Here is a 19,124-nt window from a genome sequence, read left to right as displayed (position 1 = left end):
AGTCCCAGTCCTTCTGGATACAGGGCAGCAGTCGACTAGCAATGACACAACCAGCCATCAAGTGGAGAGTCTCTGGGATTGCAATCTGTATCAGTTGGAGCCTGAGAGAATGAAACCCTTTCGGGTATCCAGTCGCTTCTTCTTCTAATACTACAAATACTACAACTGCAGCTACTACTACTGCTACTTCTGTTTTTCTTGCCTGTAAGAAGCTGTTAATTGCGGTTGGTCTCTGCCTGTACATTTGCGTGGATTAGTCTGTCTGTCTGTAATGCAGTCCTTATCTGCTCCTGCTGGAAACCGGGGCACGAAGTCAGCCTGATTTAACAGTTGTTTCTTTCTGCGTGATGCTATGCAACTAGAATGGGTTACACTGACAACAAAGGAACAAGCACAAAGCACCACTATCGTTGCTGGACTGTTACAGGAACATAGCTCTTCTTCGATATGACACCCTGATCTCTTCTCTTTGCTGGGTTTTTTTTTTTTTTTTAATTTAATTCATCTAATCAAAGAGCCTAACAGACACCATCGTGAATGTGGCTTTTAATGATTTGGAAAAGACAGCCTGTGGAGACTGCGATTCGAGACAGCAACACATTTAGGTTATTGCCAATTTTAAATACTTGGTTTGTGAAGCACAGCCCTAAGGGACGAGCTCAGTAACTGAGGGAGAGATTGTAGATAAAGAAATAAAAATGACAAGCGTAATGGAGGCTCTGCAAAAGAGACTGTCAGAGAATCAGTTCATGGATGGCAATTTCACCAGTCTGAATCTGAATAATTCATAGATTGAAATTACCCTGCTTTCACCTTTCCATTTAAACCGGCATGATCTGAATCTCTAATAAATTTTCAAGATAAAGTAAAATGCCAATTTGAATCTGAAGAGCTTTTAAAACCAGATGCTACACCCTGAATCTTTCGATACCTTTCACAATTATCCTGTGAGAACCGCACTTCATCACGAAGCACCATTACCAGTGAAAATTACTGTGATTACAATAGCAACAATAGAATACCATCAAATGATCTCTAATCTACCTAATTTACCAAGGCTGACTGTGTGCCCATTGTGTTTCACCACGTCTGGCATTGGATCAATATCACAGTGGAACAAAAATGCCTTAGTGTGCGCTTCCTTTTGGTACCTTTAACTTTGACAGCACAGGAAAAAACTCTACCTGCTGTTAAATGTTTTTACAGCCAATCTACATGCCTGCTGTACGATCTGATTGATTCTCTATGATTTTCTCTAGTTCTTGGTTATCAGATGTCTTTGTGTTACTAATTAGTTTAAAATGTATACTCATGCACAAAGACTGCAGCGAGTGCCAGCACAGGGACCCTGCACTGCTGCTGCAGTTGTAGCACTCTCACTGGGGAAGCCAAAAAGAGTTCGGTGCCTTATGTGAATAATTACTCCTGTCTGAGTTAGAAATGCTTTGTGGCATCACCGGTCTTGGTTGTACGACATGAAAAATGTATGCAAAAGCCATGGTCAAGGGAAATGATTGCGTGTAATACTAACAAGATTTTCTCCCCATTCAGCAATTAGCATGTGGTTGTGAGAGACAGGCTGTGGCTCCTTCTGCGTGTGTGTGTGTGTGTGTGTGTGTGTGTGTGTGTGTGTATGTGTGTGTGTAGGTATGCATGCACATACGTAAATGTAAAGCTACTGTGCTCTGAATACGTGCTGATCTCTGAAAGTAACAACTTTCTCTGACAAGCCAGGCACTGTTTTGCCGCAATCTGCTCAGTTGTAACAAATCCCTCTTTTGAAGGTGTAAATTTCCTATAGGATGATGCATGACTTCTGGAACAGTAAGTACCATTTATGCAATATGTTGGTGGCTACAGCTATGCTGCAGAATAGTATTTTATGCATAGTTTGAGTCCTTGTAGCATAACTAGAATGTGAAGAAGTGAGAAATGTACAGAAGGCTAGAAGCAGGCATGGAGGCGACTGTATCTGCTGTTTGTATGTGTGTGAGTTGTACACTTAAGGCTTGTTTTTAATTTTATAATCAGATTTACTCTGCCTTCATGGAATATTTTCTAAGGGAGCAAGGTAAGCGGTATTTCTTCTTATTTCTATGGCGATGTGTTTCTGTTAAGGGAAATGCAGCACAAAGTTTACAGCACAAAGTTATATAATACAGTATGATCTCATGACATCTAATTAAATGTTTTAATATTTGTTCATGTTAAAACTGGGCAAGAAAGCATATTTAAAATATGTTTTTTTAATTGAAAATACACTTCTAGAACTACTATGAAAAAGCAATTTACAGATTTTGTTTGCATTCATTTTTTGCTCTTTACTGTTGTTAAATAAGTGCCTATTCTACCTAAATACTAATGGTCTTGAAACCTTTGTTTTTTTATATATTTTGTATTTTCAAAACACAATTTACTGTATTTCTAAATTCTCTGTATATTAGTGGAGACTGTTCTCTAGAGGTAGAAGAGGCAAAAGGTTTTATAGCTTGAGCTGTGATAACAAAGGAACTTGAAAGGGCACAAAATATGATTATACAAAAGTTTCAAAATTTAAATGATTTAGTAATGTGATTTAGCAAAATGCTCTTCTGGGACAACACACTCTCAAGATAGTACACTATCTGGAAATAATTAGTCCATTCAATGCTATCTTTATATTCTTCATTTTCACGTAGTATTCGAAACTTAACAAAGAAAAAGCTGAGAGCAAACACTGAAACTTTGGTAAAAATGTAACACGTACATTATGTTACTGTGGTAATAAAATCAAGACATTCGGACTGAACTCTGCTGAAGAGAACTAGTCATTGTGGTTTATTTTATGAAGGGCATTTATGTTTTTATGTACAGAAATATAAAATACACTGGTATAACTACTATACTGCAAGGACCATGCAAACAGAAATGTGAATATTTTACAAAATACCGTACAAGTACCTGGCAGCATTTACAGTATTATTGTTACTGCCACACTCCTCTAGATTCATATGCATGGAAGTAATGCATGGAAGTCATGGTCTGTTAACCAGCTGGATTGCACGGGGTGTTTGCAACCCTAATATTTTTATCAGTCTTATGTGCTGCAACAGCCTGTAGAAAGCAGCTGGCCATGGGGTGCAAGGTGTCCTCACTAACAAGTGCAGAGCAGAGCTAAGGGGGAGCTCATAAGCCATTGGTGGCTTCACATAAGAGCCCAATCCGAATCCTTCTGTGGAACCACACTGGAGTCCTCTAACTTTGTGTTTCTGTTATTGAACTTTAAACATGCCACTGGTTTTCTCCCATTGCTCCATACCGGCCGCACATTCCAAAATATGCAGTGCTGGTCAGGCCTAGTGCTGTTTGCTAGTGTGAGCCCCTGCAGGATTTGTCAGATGCTGTTAGGACAGCACACTCAGGAGTTGAAAGTATTAAAGAGACTCTGCTAAAAGTACTCTGGAGAAGTTTGGAAACCTTGGGAAGTGAACTCTGCCACTTGGGGTGATGTGTGTTTCAAAGGCAACAGGATTGCAGCCTGTCAGCAGGATACACTGCACACACAAATGGGAAAAAAGCCTTTAAACCTTTCCAGATTCAAGAAATATTACTTAATAGCAATATTACTGAATAGAAAGTTTTAAAATGCAGTGAAGTTATATCATCCACGTATTTCCTGTATTTTCTATCAGATAGCTATAGCTGGAGTGTTTAGTATTTATAATTGTATGTGTCAAAAAAATGGCAGACTGCAACATGAAACTTCTAAAATAAAGCTACTAATTTCAGCAACAGGGATTCAACTGTTAATATACATCATATCAAAAGATATATTAGTCTGGTTTTATGCCTGTTTTTCACTGTTTTACACTCGTTTATAAATCAGTCTCCAATGGCAAAGGAAGGACAAAATCCTTCTTTACCTGAGTTCCCAACTAAACACAGTAAAATTTCCCCTCCAGTGAAATTACTCCCATGCATTTGGTGGACCTTTATCTGCAACTAGGCAGCAACCATGACGTAACCGCACACATGAAAAACATATTGGAGCCCATTCAATTACCACAGAATTTATTAATAAGTCTCCCAGTGCCATCAACATTAAAGATAGATCCATTAATTTCCTTCCATTGCATCTTTTTTATGAAATTCGCTGTTATTTTGTTCTCCTTGATTACAAGGGTCCTGTATAGTTGACACAATGCTGAATAGAAGATCCTTTCTGTTCACCAGGACACAAGACCTGAGCCAAACATACACTGAAATCAGTATCTCAGGATAGGTTTATTTGTCAACTGACAAGACCTTCTCATCTGTAGTCGATAATATTTGTTCTCACTTGCTTGTCAATTCTGAATTATCATCTGCTATAAAACACACAAGTTCTAACCTGTAATAGTTGTATCTATTTGGACAAGAGCCCTGAGGATAGGGGGTCTGCTGTGGGTTTCATTGGTTTTGTTTTTCACTGTACTGTTGCTTTGAATTAGTTGCAACTGCCTATGGAAATATGATCCCTTAAGAATGTAGAGAAATACATTATTAATGATTATGTATGAAAAATTGCTAGATTCCCCTGCCTTCTGGCTGCTATGAATTTCACACCATCATCCCCAAAGAAAAACATTAGGGAGAAAGTAAGACCGATGTAACTTGCAATTAAAACAGCAGCATTTCCAAACCAATCATTTTTGACACAGGAAATTCAGAGTTAAACAGAAGAAAATCCAAGTGGTTCACTGACACAATTAAAATACCTGAGCAGCTCCCTTCCTCTTTGATGTCATAACTCCAGGATGTGGTAGAGGTAAATAATTTTGCCATGTCCGTTTTTACTATACAGATTGGATCAAAAACCATCTTTGGCTTTAAAAGTATTTGCACTGCATTTCATAGTATCAGCTCAGTTTCTTTATAGACTATAAATGTACACCTGGTCTGTGCTTTTAGCTGTGTAACATTACCAGAAGTTCTGAAAATCAGATGATTTCTCATTAATCAAAAGAGGGAAATGAAATCCTAAATGGGAATAGCAGAAGAAGCAATGGGTTTCCCAGGTCTCATGCCAACAGAGATTCTTGCTGGGGCTTTTCCAGGTCAGGTTAAACTCCTTATTGTGTTAGAACTTGTTCTTAAAAAGCTCCCATAGTTAAAAATGAGCAGAATTCAAAATATGGCCAAAGTTTTGCCCAAAACCATAATGGATTTTTCTTCTTTTCTAACTGCATTTGATATTATTTCTGCCACAGGTCTTGCCTCAAAGTTTTCCAAGAAACTCTGTTCTAAAGAATATTTGCAATGCTGTACTTCATTTGTAGATGGTCATGCATAGTGAAGCACACACAGCAAATTAGTAGTTGTGGTAAATGCTAAACTGGCAAATGTTGTTAAAATAGAAAATATATAAATTGATACATTATGGTGTTGTCACGGTACTGTTCACTTATACTCAATATTTCACAGAGATGGTGCAGAAATAATATCAAATGCCTATGTTCATTCAAAACCCACCTCCAGTGGCACAGCAGTCACAACAGCTGGCTACCCCTCTAACCTGCAGGTAAGAAGTTTCACTGAGGCAGCCAGAGGATGTGATCCTCCATCTTGTGTTCCTAAAAGCGGTGTCCTGGTTGGTGGGGCCAGAGAAGAGGCAGGTGTGCAGAGGGGCATTGACGTGACACCCTTCTGACTCACCTACAAACCAAAAGTGGGAAAACGTCATTATTAAATAGTTAGACTAGGAACATCTTTAATTTCTATGTTTTCAGAGGCAACTCTTCTGCAAATTCGTCAAATTGATACCTAGCACGACTATCTGTGTGCTGAAACTCCAAGTCACACAGAAATTTTGACCTGTCAATTGATATTGTGGAAAAAGGGTCCATAACCCAAGAGACTACACTAATGTTTACTCATATACAGTGTTAGCATTATCTTTAATTTGCATGTAAATGGCACTGCCTATGCCACTGCACCCATCATGTCTGTAAAGTGACCATATATTTCAGATTTGCCTCAAGCAGCTTCATCCCATTTAAAATGGCCTTTTTGGTAATGGGATTTTTGCTTTTCCTTTGAGTGACATAGGATGCCCTTTGCTATGCATGCAAGTAAGCAAGTTGCAAGTTGCAACTCTTTTTGTCAAAAGGTATAGTTTTTCCTCAAAGCTTGTCTGTACTAAACTTACCACCTTTCCATGCGGGGCAGCCTGCCTCTGCAAGCTGATGGGGTTCATATGGTTATGAATTGCTTGCAAATGTATTTTTTGTATTCTGTGTTTGTTTCCTTATATTTAGAAGTTGGAGTGCACCCTTTTGTCTGCCACAGAACTTAATGCTTCATCTTCTAAATGCCTCAGAGTGTGTGTGACTTCCTGAGCTCTCAGAGCAGAATCTAGAGTATGTGCAGGATGGATTTCATTGAGGAGGAAAAAAAATTTAAAAAGAATGAAATTTTCTGGTGCTTCTGATAGTTTGCCTCAATTTAGACAATACTTGTAGCCATGATCTTTGAGTCTTTATTTTACTTTTGTAAATAAGTACCTCTAAACACAATTCTTTCACCTTATAGGGCACTTCATGAAAATAATTTCTTTAACAAATGTGAGTCACATAATGAATCAGTAACAGTTGGGGGAAATCCTGATGGAAAGTAGTGCTCTCATCATTAGTGCTGTGTGTGGTAAATTAGGAGCAGGCTCTTCAGGAAATGAGGACAAAAAGGCGGAATTGCTGTTCATTAGGAGTTTGTCTTGAGCACAGAGTTCATGCTCTTTAAGAACAATAAGAACATCCTAAGTTTGTGTTTGAGATAAATATATATATATACACACACACATACATAATTTGGGGGAATTTTGATCACTAGTTAATACACAAAAGTTATAAAATCAGCTACTCCAAAGAATTCCAAGTTTCCATGGTACTTTGAGAATGTTAGGGCCAAAAAATAAAATATAGTTGTCAAGGAGTACCATAAATGTGTGAAAATTACTGAATATCTAACCACATTTTTTTGTTTTTTTTATAAAGCATTCAAATGCTGTCTTAATGTAGTACTGAAAAATTCCCAACCTCCCTTCTGTTTCAAATTTGGAAAGGTCCTTTCATGTTCCACTAGAACAGTAGCCTAGGGACTCTTGGCAGGTACGTATTTGTACCCAGATATTTTATATTATTTGTGGATAAGTAGTCTACTTTCTTCCACAATTTCTGTGCATTCACAAGAGCACAGTGGAAAATATTTGCATTACTATATATTTAACCACAATACCTGTCAAGGGAAAACAATTTTATTGTACAAGGCACTGTATGAAGGGAAAACAAAAGGTCCATACTTTGGAGTCGATTTTTATCTGAAGGAAGAATAATCACTATATATTTGAGAAGACAATGGGCCATTTTCAGATAGAGAAGATAATTTTTAGAAAACATATAACAAAGCTATAAATTATAGCTGAAAGAGTCATATTATAAGAGTAACCCAGTTTTTGAACAACGTTATTGCAAGCCTTTTACCTATTTTTATAAAAAATTGAATGCATTCACAGTGATGAATTGATGATTGCATTTAAAAGAAAGTGTGACTCCTACTCCCTCCAAAGAATAACTGCCTTCAGGACCTGATTAGATGTTAAAAATTACAATAATAATACCCCTTAACCAATCGTTCTTGCAGCATTCATAAACTAACTTGTAGCAGAAAGTGATTTTAATATGTGTGTAACTCTGGAAAAGCTTTCCTTCTGCCACCACCAGTTTAGTAAACTTCATGTACCTTCTGCACAGTTTTAAGAACTTATCAGGCCTGGGTTGGAGTGACTTCTAGACAATATTCTGTATATATAGTTAGCCAATAGTTGTATACTTATCAGTGCTCACTTAAATACAATGCAAACAGGTCTTTTCATGCTCATGTAACAACCTATCATGGTAACAGGGAAGTTTCTGTGTTTTCATTTAAATAATTCACAGTAAACTGCTGATTTTCCCTACCCACAGACAGAACAGCGAATTTTAAGAGACAAATTTAAAATAAGAAAATCTAGAAAATAAACTAATGTGTCCTGGAATATCAGAAGTAGGGAAATTTCTTGGTTTAGACAGATATGGAATTTACACCAAAAGTATTTGTGAATTTTCCCATTATGTGGATTTGGTTTTTAATTTTTGTAACTATAAAGTTTGGCTGGGTTTTCAGTTTGGAAAAAAGTGGTCATTAACCTGCATCAGGGCTGTGAGTTTAGTTGAATTCCTTCACGATCCAGGTTTGTTCAATCTTGCTATATCTGCATGAGAAAATTTTTCAAGTGAGTGAGGTGAAATTATATGAAGGGACAAAATGGCTTTTGCACAATTAGGAATGCACTTTTCATTGATGAAGGATAAGTATCTAGTTATTTTAGAAGTCTCTGTCACCAAGTTTCTTAGAAGTATATTTACTTTTTCCCCCCACTTCTTTTAAGATTGATCACCACTTGCAAATCACTTTTATTTAATATTCTTCCTTACTCCAAAACTGGTTTATTCAAATTTCTGACAATTAATAGACACCACCAAGGGTATTGAAACTGTGTTTAATATCTTCCCAAATATTAAATTTTCCTTCTGTATTAGAACATAGTTTGTTGAGAAAACTTACTTCAAAAATCAGCATATCCAAATGCATGAGTTAGAAATTCAAACTAGTCCAAAACAAAGATAAATCAGAAACCATGGATTACTGCCTCTATTTCATTATATTTCCAATGTTGATGACCACTAGAGTCTTTCTATTGATTTCATTATTTGAGGCTCAGTTTGCTAGTTAAATCATGAATCCTTTCAGAGCTGGAAAACTACTTGAAGCAGAATTTTGGACCTTGTCTGTCCCATGCCATCATAGCAGAGACATGAGTCTCAAGTAAAACCTGGAGACCATACATTGAGGTTGAATGCAACCAATAAACAGAGACTTCTAGCAGTGGGGCATGGGGTGCAGGATTGACACATGAGTCAGAAGGGACAGGACTAAAATTTGATCTTCTTCATTGCATTTTAAGAACCAACTTTGGCGCGATGCGCCAAATCATCTTTTGAATTCTTAGCAATGGTTTAGGTTTTGCTCACAACCTCTTCACCATCATCAAGGGTGTAAAATTTAAAGAAGACACCTTTGCTTTCTTCTGTCTGACTTCTTCTGACCAGGGATCACACCAAATGTGTTAAATTTCAACCCATATTGTAGCTGCATTTCCATTGTTTGCAGCCTTCAGAGACACACAATAACCTGGCACTTAAGGTTGCTTCTCTTTGTTTCTCCTCCTTAGAAACTGCAGTTTCACTTTCAAAAGCTAAATCAGCAGCTATTCATTTACAAGCCACAGTAAAAGTTTACCAAGTCCCACCTGGTGGCTGGATGCTATTGAGTTGGGCAGATCAGACTTCACAGAAGGGAAACACATTCCTCTGTTTAACAGACAAGGCATGGTGTCCTCCCAAAAGTTTACTAAGCCTTCAGGCTCATAGCTTCAGTTAGATGTAAATGGCAAAAGCTACTGAACACTGTAGCTAGCAAATACAGGTAAGAAGAGGTTAAAAAAACAGAAGAGAAGAAACATTTTCATACTAAGATAAATTGAATTAAATTGAACTGAATATTGAGTTATGTTTTGACATTTTCACAATAAGCTAACAGCTCTGCAGTTGCTAATACAGTTTTTCCATAGTAGATCTTTTGCAAGTGAGCTTACAGAGAAGACAAATTATAAATAATTTATATTAAAAATGCATTTATAATTACATACATATGTGCACATTTGCACTTGCAAATAGGAATTTTTAACACAACTTATGCACATGCAGTTATTTAACTTTATTTTCAGTAAGGTTCTGTCACTTATTTATATTTTCACACTGATAGGGAAATACCACTATTCTGCCTTTGCAATGTTTCACTTTTCTTTCTGCTGCTTGGCTTTGCTGATGAGAAAACACAGATTAGTTTTTAAATAACTGCAGGTCTTCAGATAGCATAGTAGCATACCATAGATCTGAATTTCAGGAGCCACTACAGTGCTGGGTGAAACATACTTATTAGTTATTAATAGTGAAACTAGAACAGGCATCAGAAGCTGCACAAGAAAACCTTAAGAAGTGTTTTCATGTTGGATTTCTAGACTAAACCCCTGACTGCAATATCAGCAAATTCTCTCTGTGTTAGTGGAAATTAGCTTAATAACATATTCCTTGTTTTCTTTGGACATCCTTTCTGAACTTTAAGTCATTCTTCTAACTCAAATATGTTTGTGTTTTGCTTGCTTTTTTCTTTCTGATATTCAGATTCCATCTTTCCATAGTGACCATCAGGGGCTTTTTTCCTTAGTACTGATTTAGACTAACAGCAAATGCTCATCCAAGGAACAAGGGGCCAAATGTGGCTCAAATGGTATAAATAAATAGGCAGATGTTATTTTCCATCTGTGTCACTTTGTTGTCCACACAGTGATAATATTGTTGTCTCCACCTTTAAAGAAAACAAGGCAAATTAATAGTAGAAATATATAGTATAAACCCCAGGAAAATTAGAATGTGACAAATTGCAGCTTCACATTAAAAAGAATTAACTTCCAACCATTAAGTACAATGCAATACCTATTTATCAAGTTAAATTATTTTCCTGTTTTAAAAGAACAAATATAATTACAGAGGTCTTTTACATGTGGATGGCACTTGCTTAAGGACTATTTTTAACACTGTATGCATAAATCAAGTTTAATTTCAATTTTTTGTCTTTTTTTTTTTTTCCTACACTTTCAGGAGATAGGCAAACAATGCTGGAAACAATCTCTTGGATGATCAAAATGCATTCTTTTGCTTACCAAGGGAACTATGCTTGTGGCATTTTCCATGAACTCAAGAATCGTCACCATTAAGCAGCTTGACCTGTTATTTGCTTGTCCCCACAACTTGTATTGAAAGACTACTCTAGAACCTCACCAGTTTTATGGCCAGAATCTCTCTAACTTCCAGCTTAAATTTATTCATGGCCAAATTACACCCATTTGTTCTTGTGCCAGCATTGTCTGCTTGGGTAAATAGTTTTTTTCCTTGCCTACTGTTTACCACCCTATTGTGGTTTAAGAGAATAATTATTTCCTGTATCAGTTTTTGTTTCTACTAGACTAAACAAGCAAAAATTTTTGAGCCTTGTTCTGAAAAGGAATTCACTCTGGTAATCAATCCAGTTCTTCACCTGTTTCACCTTCCACAGATGCGATGAAAAAGATCTGTGTGAGATCTCTCAGGTGCTTTAAGCAATGGCATAGATTTTTAATTTTGTGTAATATTAAATAGTTTATCTGGTTCATGGCACTGGGTGGCATCTGCTTTTTCATGCTTCTATCCCACTGGAAACTTAGCAAGCCTGCAGTCAGCTAATATGTATATGTAGATCTATCTCCTGTGTTATTTACAATTGATATGCTCCTAGTTTACAGCATAGTTTTTAATTAATCCTTGACTGCACGTCTCCACTGTCAACACCGTGTGTTTCAAGAGTGAGTTTAGCAGTGTGTATTTTTAATGTGCTTTTTCCAAGGGTAACACATGTTTGGGATAAGCTGATGCCAAAGATAATAGAAAAATAAAAAGGAATAATGTTGTGAGACCAAAGAGAGGCACTCAGCACACTAACAGCACCAGGCACAGCGTATTAAGGAATAAGGACTTTTCACAAATGCTTCAGTGTAATATGATAGAACATAAATGTTTGAGTGTGATACGCTGCATACAATACATTAGGACATTCTTTTTTGGCCTTGTATACTCACAGCTGCTTAAATGCCACATTTCAAAATAATTAGGATCATTATTTCAATTACTTCCAGGGTAAAAAAAAGCTTTGATACTGCCTGGTTGTAAAGGCTCCATTTAAGGGCCACACATTCTGGAATGAAGACTATATAACTCCTAAGTTTTAATGGACAAGGACACTTTCACAAGCACATTGATGATTTTGGACTGCAAGTTCAAATAACTAGGAATTTAGAAACTTTGAATCCGTAAGAAAATAATAGATATTTCCTCGTTTGGATGTGGAAGCCATCAATCTATAAAATACCTTTAGCTGTGCAATTACAGATAGCAGGAGGGTAGTAAATTCCAACACTTAGCAGCTTTGTTCTTCAATAGAAAGATAAACTAGATTCTTGAAGTATTTTTTCGAGAGAGAAAGATTATTTCGAGAGAGAAAGATTACTTTTTAATTCTGCATAAGAATGTTGGATGAGAAAATTTATTTTAAAAAGTTATCTGCTAGGGCGTGCAGCTTTAGAGAAATCTGGAAAAATCATTTTTGTCAGTTTTAAATTTGATGAGAAGGGAATCTGTATCTGCTCGGGATTATTTTATTAAGTTATTAAAAGGTAGTTTTACTTAGTGTGCCCTCCTTGACTATTGCTACATAATACCTTCTTTGATGTTGAAGTGGGAAAGCGCACACATTAACTTTTTGATGCATTGGAAGTTATGTTTAATACGTTTTATTTATTAAATAAATAAATTGAGGATAAATTAAATCATCTTCTGTGGAGCTGATAGTTGTGCAATAATCACTGCTGTACAAAGCAGGGGAATGCTTGGAGTGCACTGGGATGCAGCTCTGGGGTTTCCAGCACAGAAAGGACATCAGCCCATTGGAGTGAGTCCAGATGAGAGCCATCATGATGATCAGAGGGATGGAGCATTCCCAGTGAGGAATGGCTGAGAGAACTGGGATTGTTCAGCTTGGAGGAGAGAAGGCTTTGGGGTGACTTAATTGTGGCCTTCCAGTACCTGGAGGGAGCCTGCACAAAAGGTGGAGAGGAACATTTCACAAGAGCATGTAGTGAAAGGACAAGGGGAAATGGCTTCAAACTGAGAGTAGGTTTAGATTAGGTATTAGGAAAAATTTCTTGACTGTGAGGGTGGGGAGGCACTGGAACAGTTTGCCCAGAGAAGCTGTGGATGCCCCTCCCCTAAAAGTGTTCAAGCCTAGGCTGGAAGAGGCTTTGAACAAACTGGTCCAGTGAAAGGTGTCTCTGCACTTGGCAAAAGGTTTGAAGCTAGATGATCTTTAAGGTTTCTTCCAACCAAAACCATTCTAGGATTCTATGATATGCAAATAGTGGCTTCAAAAAGTAAATTAATTGATAGTTCTGTCATAAGAGTTTATTTTCTTTACCCATAATTCACTGTATTTTTTAGTAATATTTAAGATATCAGAAACTTGCAGGCCTTCACTGCATCAGGGTGCGACCGAGTGATCATATTAACTTGACACGATTAATTTCAAAACTGTTCTTTCTCTTAATACACCCCTTTCTTTTTTTTGCCAGTTATAATTAATAAAAGTATTTTTCAAACTGGGACAAAGGTTTGTTATGTCTTTCCTCTTTAGACAATGATACACTTTTTTGTGTTGATAAAGGAAAGGTATTTACAAAGTGCCTGACAAAGTGAAACATCACAGAAGGTAAAACATGTAGTAGTGGGTAACATTACCCTACTGATTTTTATCTCATAGAGGGTTTGAGCTAATTAAGAAAGAATAAAACTACACATGACACCTAACAGACACATTGCTTCATATACTGCTGGAGGATACACAGGACCATAGTGGTCATTGCAAGAACATACAAGAAAAATAAAACACAATTTCTGCATCCAAGTACAGCATGTTTTGCAGATAAACATGGCATACTTGTTTGACAAGATGTTCTTTTGCACAGCATAATTTTGTTATTAATACAGATTCTACACAGAAAAATAATTGTTAAGTGATTTGAGATAGCTGGGGCAGGGGGCAGGCAACGAAGAGCAGAGAATCACCCTTCAGCATTTATTTACATGTGAAACACTTACTTAATACAAAATAAGAGTTTCTCCTCTTGTGCAGTACCTTCTCATGCTATTATGAAATGAAAATCAATAATAATTTCCTAAGATGAGAAAATTTATGCTTCTCTGAGAAGCTGGCCTCACCAGTAAGTTAAAACTGTTTGGCACCTATACAGAGAAGCATCCAAAAAATATTTTCTGTGTAAAACAGAGATTGTTTTTTTCCTCTGTTGTTTTCTCTTTATTACTTGTGTTAGTTTCCTTGCCATTAGATTTCTTGGAGTTCTGATTCAGGGCAAAATAGATCTGTTGGTTCCTGAAAGAAGATTACTTAGTATGGAGATGGTAAGGTAACTTTGGTGAAATAAATCCATTTAAAGAGGGTTAAGGTGGATGTAAACCAGAAGGAAAAGTTTCAATTTCACATTGCAAGGAGTACCATGTTAATTCAAGACAAAAACTGGAACAAAAATCTGTTCTGGGAATTAGGAGCTGTGAATCAGCAGGGATGCTGCTGTGCCATGCAGGCTGATGGGAGAGCAGCACAGAGCCATGTGCCTTGCTCCAGCACTGACTCCAGCTTCCACTTCCCCATCCCTTGGGATGGCAGTGGCTTAAAATGATATAGTCTGCAATGATACAGGTCTACATAATATGAGGGCTTTGGCACCTTGGTCCAGCTTTAGAGTAGTTTAATGCTGAGAGAAACTCTATAGATGATGAGGATTTTTCTGTCTTTCAAGTGACACCTTAAAATCAGGCATGTCAGGGCATATTTTGTGTATATGTCTGGAGTGTTGTATGCAAGTATTTGTTGACTTGTGCTTTCAGAGAAGGCAGTATGAGTATTGTGCATAGCCTGTGTGACTATTGAAATTATATATTTGAGTCACAAATGTGCTCCCAATCTCACTGCCCACACATTTCCTGCTTCTTTGCACACAGAACTGCAACAGGCGGGGCTGGTTTAGGAGGCTATTTGCTCTTAGTAGAGCATGTATTCCCCAGTGGAGGTGGGAAGTGAAAGAAACTGTACCAACTGGGAGCCAAATAGCAGACATGGTGAGATGCTGCAACTGATGAAGGTTTATAATACCAGGTTATTTCCAATTTCTTTAAATAAATTGATTATTTATTTCCAGTTTCTTTAATAATTACAAGGTTACTGTAATTATTAAAGAAACAGGAAATAAATAGTCAATTCCTCCCTTACAAGCATTTTATATATGAGATGTGCAAAATGGTTGAGTTGAAAGTGAGATAAGGCTGCTTAGGCTGCGCACCCGAGCTGGAAGTGGGTTACTCCCTTTCAGGTGTGTGGTCTAAGCTTCAGGTGATGGGAGTGGTTCCATGTTTTTTGTAGTTTTTCTTCTTTTTTCATTTTCCTCCTGGCATATCACAGGCCTTTCCCATGAGCAGTGTCAGCAGCAAAAATCAAGCTGATGTCTCACGGGGCTGTTCCCATTTTGGTACTACAGTATTACATACACTGGGTCACCAAACTTTCTTTTTGCATGTTCCACTCTCTGTCTGAGCTTCAGCTAAACAGTTTGTTCATTTAAAAAACACTATTAACCCCCCAGAAACCACTAGAAATTACCCTCACAAAGCCCTTGAAAGTTCACTTCAAAATTTGAATCTGGTCTCCTTTTTTTCCAATCCTGAGACTTTATCCTTGACTTTGTTGAGTCTTTGCAAGCTTTGTGTCATTTGCAGAATCCTAGAAGGTGGATTACTGTAAAGTAAGAACAGACTCTTAGAGGCTTCCAGTGTGACCATCCAGGTTGAAAGTCCTTTTAATAAACTTAATCAGGTAATGATAATAAAAAAAAGAAATTTTCAAACCATTCTGGCTTTATTAGCAGAAAAAAACCCAATAAAACAGATACCCTGTCAAAATAAAAACAGCAGGTTCACTTATTACTAAAAAGTATAAGATGTTAACATAAAAGGTATTTTTAAAGTAACATTTATGAGTGTTATACACATGAATATTGAACATATATTCCCTTAAAAAATTCTAGTAAGGAAATAAAACATCCATTTGCATTTTACTTTTGTACATAGGTTTATAAAGATAATATATGTATCTTTTTGTATGCTGAGCCATTGCTTTGTCTCTGTCTCAGCCTGTCCAGGGTGTATGAATATTGACTAACATACACCCCACGATGTATTATTGCTTACTTGAAGCATAATACTGCATGACCTTGTTTTTTCTCTTAATTATATTTTTCCCTTGTAGGAAAGCAAGTTTACTCACTCTGAATCGTGCCAAACCGCATAATTTGGAAAAGAATATTGTGGCTCAACTTGGAAAGTACTAACTGGGTTCCAGCCATCACTGGGAAAGCTGTATAGTCTTTTATTATTTTAACTGGCCAAATGCCCTTTGTTACCACATTAACAGTCTCCCTGTGGTGTATGTAACTTTGATATTATTTCCACTTTTAAGCTAAATTTGACCAGATGAAAGACACAAACCCTCCAATTTTGAAATAAAAAATATAGCATGTTTTGTTAATCCTGTACTTCAGAAGGAAAGTCTGTGAAAACGATAACCTTTGTCTGCTGGCCAAAGTTTTTGTTCAGTAAACCCATCCTGCCAGCTGTTCTCATTGGCAAGAGGAAAGATAATATTTTGGTATCTTTAATATCTCCATTTTGAGCCGAAGTTCTGCTTGTGCCATCATTTAAATCATGCATGTTAACATCGGTCTGGCGAACAATGCTGCCCTTTATGAAAAGACTTCAGTTTGGATGGTATCACCGCAACGTTGCAATAAAGCTGCTTCAGACTGCCACATACAGCTTAAATCATCCACTGCCTATGGACTTTTGCAGGTGCTGTGGACTGTGCTGCTGGAGAATTGCTTTCAAAGGCCTAAAGAAGACACTGAAGGAGATCCAAAGGTGCATTGTAGTCCAATGACATCAGGAGCTAAAGGCACAAAATGCCTCAAAAGTCTGGGCTCTCACTCACATGCCTTTGGTCCTCATCTCTTGAAGCAGACTAAACAAGGATCAACTTGGTGACTAAGATCCAGTTCCTAGCAAATGAGGAGAAACACTGGTATTTCTAAGAGACACAAAGTGGTCACCTAAAACTTTAGACCTAGACAGATAAACTTCCCACACTGACAATATCTGAATCAACATGTGCATAGGGAATGCTCTCTCTCCAGATCCTTTTTTGACTGCAAGTTTTAATTTCTGTTGGAACATAAAGGGTGTTCTCATCATGTTTAAGAACATTTAAGAATGTCTTTCTCAGTTTACAGGTAACCTGAAGCCAGGGTGGTTACAGGCATATTGGATCCCACACCTTGGCAGAGGATTATTTCTGCATATGTTTCAGGACAGCTCAGCACTAAAGACTTATAAGGAGAGAAAAAAAAAGTTATGATCCTGGAAAACTTTGATTGGATCCCTTGAAGGTTTCAAAGATGTCTTAAAGTCCTCAATGAGCACAACCAAAATGATTGGTATAAAAGTAGGTCTCAAGTCTTTGCCTGTCTAGACATAAAGCCTCTTTCACTAAAATGAAGCATGAGGGAAGACAAGGTAGTCTCTTAAAACAAGAATTTAATTCATTTGTGCATTTCTCTATTATACGACTATCTTAAATGCTCTCAGATTAATGGTGCCTGTGACAGTGCAACCTAGCACAATCTGAAACAGAACTGAATCTTATTGGCTCCTTTATAGTCTTCTACTTCTATTTGGAGGGCACATTCCAAAGGAAATGAGAATAGTTCCTGTGTCCTGGTCCCCTGATTACTGCTTTTGTAACACCTTGATGTAAAAATTAATAGCAAAATAGATACTGCATTTTCTTAGCAGGGCCCAGCCCAATAACCACACTAATGATAGTGAAATTATACCTGGGATGCAAGTTTTCATTTAAGTACATTTCCTCTGCCATCTTCAGTACGTGATTTGGGGGGGGGGGGGGGGGAGGAAAGTATTTTTTTCAAGGTTTAATTTCCTCCAGAAGCATAAAATCATTCAATACTTTTTCCTCTCCTTCAGGTTAGCTTTCAACACTGCAGATACAGCTACAAGTACTTATTTGATGTTTTCTTGCTTGCTGAACTGCCAGAACCTTTCAGGGTACATGTCAGGTAAGGTAAATCCATCAATCAAATGCAAAAGCACCATATTTTAAAATGACAAATACTTTTTGGTAGCAGTATCTAAGGTTACTTCCCCGAGTTTGGCTTTTTGCAGTTAGCATGCCTCATGCACCAGCCTGCCCGCTCCCCATATGTCTCTATGTTATTATTAATGTGTACTGCAGCTCCACAAAGGTGTTCTGGGTGGAACTTGGCCCAGAGACCTTGATCAGAGGGAAACTGTAAACCCTGGCCTCTCTGGAAGGGCAGTGTTCCTGCTCTCCTGCTCCAAACCCTGCCATGGGAGGCTGAGCACCCTGGGCAGCATCGTCCTGTGCAGTACAAAGCCAGGGCAGCCACCAGGACATGGCCAGGAAATGTGCCAGGCTCAGCCCCGCAGGTTGAGTTACTGACACTCGCCAGCTGCTCCTTATGTGGAAGAACTTCAACACCTTCGTCTTGCATTACAAATACAGGTATTGTAAATAATACAATTAAGGCAGTAAATAAAGGTAGTGTGCTGAGAGATAAAGAAACATCTTCCATTTTTAAACTTCGTCCACAACAACTTCGAAAAGGTAGATGGTCATATCATTTTAAATGAAAGGAAAAGCAATTGGGGAAAAATGAATCCACAGACACAGTACATGAAGTAGACCATGAAAGCCGTCTGATCCGTCATTTGAATCCTTCTGTATCAAAGAACCATGTTAACAATAACTGTAATGAAATTAGACTTACTACGCATGCATGAACAGTAAAACACCCCCAAAATCTACTATGGTAGCACTTGAGGTTAAGAAAAAGAAAGTGAAAGCTTGTAAAAGATGTATCCAAAGCGACAAGCCCAAGAGGAAGGGCTTGAGGTCTTAGAGTAAGCACAGAAAAAGCTGCTGTGGTGACAGAGGTAGTTTATTACCAAAGATTACATCCCTCACAAAGTTTAAGGTGAAAATGAGACATAAACCATAAAGTGACCATATGCCCAAAAAGACATTGACAGGCATCAAAACATTTTAGTTAATACCTTTCTGTAGCAAGCAAGACACCTGCCAAAGAATGCTGCAGTAGATTGCTAAAACACAGAGGAGCAGAAAGAGAAGGTCCTGCCAGTGAGCTGCAGGAATTCCTTGCATTCCTGTATGCTCTAAACTCAAGGAGTATTACCTTGTTG

General features: G+C 37.5%; 1 long non-coding RNA gene across 1 annotated transcript; it reads right to left on the bottom strand.

Moving 5' to 3' along the window:
• On the bottom strand, positions 1-17,851 carry LOC140682336 (uncharacterized). Its single transcript, XR_012053946.1, has 2 exons — positions 8,202-17,851; positions 1-5,673 (listed from the first exon to the last, which is right to left on the bottom strand). It is a non-coding gene; the product is annotated as an uncharacterized lncRNA (long non-coding RNA).
• Between the last annotated feature and the right edge of the window lie 1,273 nt (positions 17,852-19,124).

This window comes from Taeniopygia guttata, chromosome 2 (assembly GCF_048771995.1).
Source record: "Taeniopygia guttata chromosome 2, bTaeGut7.mat, whole genome shotgun sequence".
In the NCBI taxonomy this organism is placed as follows: domain Eukaryota; kingdom Metazoa; phylum Chordata; class Aves; order Passeriformes; family Estrildidae; genus Taeniopygia; species Taeniopygia guttata.
Note: the sequence above shows the minus strand (reverse complement) of the source record. Positions and strands in the feature narration are given on the sequence as shown.